The sequence below is a fragment of the Pristiophorus japonicus genome, chromosome 7 (assembly GCF_044704955.1).
Source record: "Pristiophorus japonicus isolate sPriJap1 chromosome 7, sPriJap1.hap1, whole genome shotgun sequence".
Classification (NCBI taxonomy): domain Eukaryota; kingdom Metazoa; phylum Chordata; class Chondrichthyes; family Pristiophoridae; genus Pristiophorus; species Pristiophorus japonicus.
This window is the reverse complement of record NC_091983.1, coordinates 211,753,455-211,759,992: the sequence shown is the minus strand read 5'-3', so window position 1 is coordinate 211,759,992 and position 6,538 is coordinate 211,753,455.

Below are 6,538 nucleotides of genomic sequence, written 5' to 3'. Positions count from 1 at the left end.
GCGGTTGGATCAGGTAGGCCTACGAGTTAAGAAATCCAAGTGCCTGTTTCTCGCACCCGAGGTTGAATTTTTGGGCAGAAGGAATGCCGCTGATGGAATCCGCCCAACAGAGTCCAAAACAGAAGCAATTCGCCTGGCACCCAGGCCCCGGAATGTCTCAGAACTGCACGCCTTTCTCGGGTTACTCAATTACTTTGGGAACTTTATGCAGAACTTAAGCACGCTGCTGGAGCCTCTCCACGTGCTACTCAGGAAGGGGTGCGATTGGTTTTGGGGGGACGCCCAGGAATGCGACTTCAATAAGGCACGCAACCTTCTGTGTTCCAACAGTGTTTTGGCTTTCTTTGATCCAGGTAAAAAGCTAGTTCTCACATGTGATGCATCAGCGTATGAGGTCGGGTGCGTTTTACAACATGTCAATAGTGCGGGTAAATTACAACCCATAGCTTATGCCTCCAGGACACTTTCGCGGGCGGAGCGCGGATACGGAATGGTAGAGAAGGAGGTGCTCGCGTGCGTGTACGGTGTCAAAAAGATGCACCAATACTTTTTCGGGACCAAGTTCGTGTTAGAAACCGACCACAAGCCCCTCCTATCCGAGAGCAAGGCAATAAACGCCAATGCCTCGGCGCGCATTCAACAGTGGGCACTCATGCTGGCGTCCTACAACTATACCATAAGGCACAGACCAGGCACAGACAACTGTGCCGACGCGCTCAGCAGGGTACCCCTGGCGACCACGGAAGGGTCTGATGAACAGGACTGTGAGATAGTCATGGCAATCAATGTCTTTGAGTCCACAGGTTCGCCCATGACGGCTCACCAAATCAGAGCCTGGACGGCCAGCAACCCCACGTTACCCTTAGTAAAAAGATGTGTCCTAACCGGTGACTGGGCAGAGGCTCGCAATGCCTGCCCCGAGGAGATCAAACCCTTTCACAGGCGCATGCATGAGCTATCACTACAAGCAGACTGCCTGATGTGGAGCAGCCGAGTAGTCATGTCTCTGCGAGGCAGAGAGGCATTTGTCCGGGAGCTCCACCGCGAGCACCTGGGATCGTCCTCATGAAGGCCATAGCCAGATCCCACGTCTGGTGGCCTGGTATTGGCGCGGACTTGGAGCTCTGCATCCGACGATGCACCATTTGTGCCCAACTTAGCAATGCCCCCAGGGAGGCTTCCCTGAGCCCCTGGCCTACCAAACAGTGGTCGCGGGTGCACGTAGACCATGCGGGCCCATTCATGGGCAAAATGTTCCTCGTAGTTGTAGATGCATTTTCAATGTGGATCGAATGCACCATTTTAAACTCGAGCACAACCTCCACCACTGTGGAGAGCCTCGCAACCATGTTTGCAACGCACGGAATCCCTGACATATTGGTCAGTGACAATGGTCCGTGCTTCACCAGCGCAGAATTCCAAGATTTTATAATTGACCACGGCATAAATCACGTCAAGACGGCACTGTTCAAGCCGGCCTCCAACGGCCAGGTGGAGCGAGCAGTGCAAATCATTAAACAAGGCATGCTTAAAATCCAAGGTCCCACGCTGCAGGGTCGCCTGTCACGACTGCTGCTGGCATACAGATCTCGTCCGCACTCATTGACTGGAGATCCCCCTGCGCAACTGTTGATGAAAGGACTTTAAAAACAAGGCTCTCATTAATCCTCCCAGACATGCACGAAATTGTTGAGGCAAAGCGCCATAAGCTGACCGAGTACCATGACAGAAATTCGAGGGGGAGATGGAATGAGATAGGGGACAAAGTGTTTGTATTAAACTATGGCAGGGGTCCCAAATGGCTTGCAGGGACAGTAATGGGCAAGGAAGGAAACAGGCTACTGGTAGTACAAATGGACAATGGCCAAACCTGCCGGAGGCATGTAGACCAAGTCAAAAGCAGATTCACCAACAACACTGCGGAACCAGAGGCAGACTACAATGTGGAACTCACACCACACCTGGTGGACAGACAGAGGGAACAACCTGAGGAAAGGGCAATCCCAACAGACAACCCAGGCGAGACACCAACAATCACACCAATCGAAACAGACAGCCCAAGCGAGATACCAGCAACCACACCCAAAGAAAAACAGACACCAAGGCAAACAACTGAACCACAACTCAGACGCTCCACGCGAGAGCATAGACCACCTGAGAGACTGAACCTATAAAGACAATAAGACCATGGGGGAGGGTGATGTCATGTATCTCACATTATATATATAACTGTATCTTACCATGCTATACATAACTGTAATAAGATATGACCTGTAACCACCAGCATACCTTACCACCAGGGGTGCACTTGCAGGAGACACTGGACACCTGTCCCAGACAGGTATACAAGGACAGGTCTCAAGTAAGTGCAGCATTCGAGAGCTGTGTAGTAAAGGTGCAGGTCCAGAGTGACCTTGACTTCACTATATGCCCCGTGTGAATCTGTACTGAGGAAGCAGGACTTTACAGTTACAGGTGGGACAGACATTCATCGAGGGAAGGGGTCGGTGGGGCTGGTTTGCCGCATGCTGCTTCCGCTGCCTGCGCTTGACCTCTTCACGCTCTTTGCGTTGAGACTTGAAGAACTCAACGCCCTCCCGGATGCACTTTCTCCACCTCAGGCGGTCTTCGGCCAGGGTCTCCCAGGTGTCAGTGGTAATGTCGCACTTTACCAGGGAGGCTTTGAGGGTGTCCTTATAACGTTTCCGCTGCCCACCTTTGGCTCGTTTACCATGAAGGAGCTCCGCATAAAGCATTTGCTTAGGGAGTCTCGTATCTGGCATATGAACTATGCGGCCTGCCCAGCGAAGCTGATAGAGTGTGGTCAATACTGGGGATGTTAGCCTGGACGAGGACACTCATTGGTGATATATCTCCAGCGACTTGAAGTGCCTTCTATACATCGTCCATGCCTCAGATCCATACGGAGGGCGGATATTACTGCAGCCCTGTAGACCATGAGCTTGGTGGTAGATTTGAGGGCCTGGTTTTCAAACACTCTTTTCCTCAGATGGCTGAAGGCTGCACTGGCGCACTGGAGGCGATGTTGAATCTCCGCTTCAATGTTTGCCTTTGTTGATAAGAGGCTCCCGAGATGTGTAAAATGGTCCACGTTGTCCAGGGCCGCACCGTGGATCTTGATGACTGGGGTGCAGTGCTGTGCGGCAAGGACAGGCTGGTGGAGGACCTTTGTCTTACAAATGTTAAGTGTAAGGCCTATGCTTTCATATGCCTCAGTGAATACATTGACTATATCCTGGAGTTCAACTTCTGAATGTGCACAGACGCAGGCGTCGTCTGCATACTGCAGCTCAACGACAGAGGTTGGGTGATCTTAGACCTGGCCTGGAGACGGCGCAGGTTAAACAGCTTCCCACTGGTTCTGTAGTTTAGCTCCACTCCAGCGGGGAGCTTGTTGACTGTGAGGTGGAGCATGGCGGTGAGGAAGATTGAGAAGAGGGTTGGAGCGATGACGCAGCCCTGTTTGACCCCGATCCAGCCGTAAATTGGGTCTGTAATGGATCCGTTGGTAAGGATTCACGGCCTGCATGTCATCATGAAGCAGGCGAAGGATGTTGACAAACTTTTGGGGGCATCTGCAACGGAGGAGGACGCTCCATAGACCTTCACGGTTGACAGTGTCAAAGGCCTTTGTAAGATCGAAAAAGGCCATGTATAAGGGCCGGCGCTGCTGCCTGCATTTTTCCTGCAGCTGTCATGCTGCAAAGATCATGTCCGTTGTGCCCCGTAAGGGACGAAATCCGCACTGTGGCTCCGGGAGGAGCTCCTCAGCCACAGGGAGAAGACGATTGAGGAAAATAGTCCAAGTCTAGAGCTAATAAAGGCACGGATGAGAGTTTCAGCAGCAGATGAGCTGAGGCAGCAGCGGAGATGGGCGATGTTACGGAGGTGGAAATAAGAGATCTTAGTTATGGCGCAGATATGTGGTTTAACCCTGTCCAGTTGCTTCACAGTTTACATTTCCATTGTCTCAGTAACGGAAATCATTGCATTATCTACACTGGTCATTCATATCTTCGTACACTTTATAGATCATTAATTTTACTATTTGTACTAAATTCACTTTTCAACAAGAGTCTACTCTCCATTAAGTTTCATGACTGTTCTTAAACCTTCTAATGGTATATATAAAGCACCCTGCAATCACTATGTAGCTCCAACACAGTTGATTCTAAATGCTGTCTGTAGGGATTTTTGTTTGAGCTTGCTGAGGTTAGATTACAGGAGATGGTGCCTGCATGCTAACTTCCAGTGTTTACATAGCTAAAAGATTGAGAAGAGCGTTGGCATGATGACGCGGCCCTTCTTGACCCTGGTCTGGACGTAGATTGGGTCTGTGATGGATCCGTTGGTCAGGATCATGGCCTGCATATCATCGTGGAGCAGGCGGAGGATAGTGACAAACATTTGGGGGCAGCCGAAATGGAGGAGGACGCTCCATAGTCCCTCACCGTTGACAGTATCAAATGCTTTTGTGTGGTCGAAGAAGGCCACGTACAAGGGTTGGTGCTCATAAAATCATAGAAGTTTACGGGCCCATCGTGTCCATGCCGGCCAACAAGAGGCTATCCAGCCTAATCCCACTTTCCAGTTCTGGGTCCGTAGCCCTGCAGGTTACAGCACTTCAGGTGCACATCCAAGTACTTTTTAAATATGGTGAGGGTTTCTGCCTTTACCACCCTTTCAGGCAGTGAGTTCCAGACCCCTACAAACCTCTGCGTGAAGAAATTTCCCCTCAAATCCCCTCTAAACCTTCTACCAATTACTTTACATTTATGTCCCCTGGTTGTTGACCCCTCTGCTAAGGGAAATAGGTCCTTTCTATCCACTATATCTAGGCCCCTCATAATTTTATACACCTCAATGAGGTCTCCCCTCAGCCTCCTCTGTTCCAATAAAAACAAATCCAGCCTATCTAATCTGTCCTCATAGCTAAGATTCTCCACTCCCAGCAACATCCTCATAAATCTTCTCTGTACCCTCTCCAGTACAATCACGTCCTTCCTGTAATGCGGTGACCAAAACTGCACGGAATACTCCAGCTGTGGCCTAACCAGTGTTTTATACAGTTCAAGCATAACCTCCTTGCTCTTATATTCTATGCACCAGCTAATAAAGGCAAGCATTCAGTATGCCTTCTTAACCACCTTATCTACCTGGCCTGCTACTTTCAGGGATCTGTGGACATGCACTCCAAAATCCATTTATTCCTCTACACTTCTTAGTACCCTACCATTTAATGTGTATGTCCTTTCCTTGTTAGCCCACGCCAAATGCATTTCCTCACACATCTCCGAATTAAATTCCATTTGCCATTTTTGTGCCCACTTGACCAATGCAGTCCGCAGCTTTCTTCTTCATTATAAGAACATAAGAAATAGGAGAGGAGTAGGCCATACGGCCCCTCGAGCCTGATCCACCATTTAATACGATCATGGTAAATCTGATCATGAACTCAGGTCCACTTCCCTGCCCACTCTCCATAACCCCTTATTCCTTTATCGTTTAAGAAACTGTCTATTTCTGTCTTAAATTTATTCAATGACCCAGCTTCCACAGCTCACTGAGGCAGTGAATTCCACAGATCCACCATCCTCAGAGTAGAAATTCCCCTATCAGTGGAAACATCCTCTCTGCATCCATCCTGTCAAGCCCCTCATAATCTTATACGTTTCGATAAAATTACCTCTCATTCTTCTGAATTCCAATGAGTAGAGGCCCAACCTACTCAACCTTTCCCCACAAGTCAACACCCTCATCTCCGGAATAAACCTTGTGAACCTTCGCTGAACTGCCTCCAAAGCAAGTATATCCTTTTGTAGATATGGAAACCAAAACTGCACGCAGTATTCCAGGTGTGGCCTCACCAATACCCTGTATAACTGTAGCAAGACTTCCCTGCTTTTATACTCCATCCACTTTGCAATATAGGCCAAGATTCCATTGGCCTTCCTGATCACTTGCTGTACCTGCATACTAACCTTTTGTGTTTCATGTACAAGTACATGTACAGGTGCATCTGCCAAATTTTTGCCCACTCACTTAGCCTGTCCATGACCTTTTGCAGATTTTTTGTGTCCTCCTTACACATTGCTTTTCCTCCCATCTTTGTATCGTCAGCAAACTTGGCTACATTACACTCGGTCCCTTCCTCTAAGTCGTTAATATAGATTGTAAATAGTTGGGGTCCCAGCACTGATCCCTGAGGCACCCCACTGATTGACAACCCGAGAATGAACCATTTATCGCTATTCTCTTTTTTCTGTTCGTTTGCCAATCCTCTATCCATGCTAATATATTACCCTCAACCCCATGAACTTCTATCTTGTGCAGTAACCTTTTATGTGGCACCTTGTTAAATTCCTTCTGGAAGTCCAAATACACCATATCCACTGGTTCCCCTTTATCCACCCTGTCCGTTACATCCTCAAAGAACTCCAGCAAATTTGTCAAACATGACTTCCCCTTCATAAATCCATGCTGACTCTGCCTGACCAAATTTTGCTTTTCCAAATGT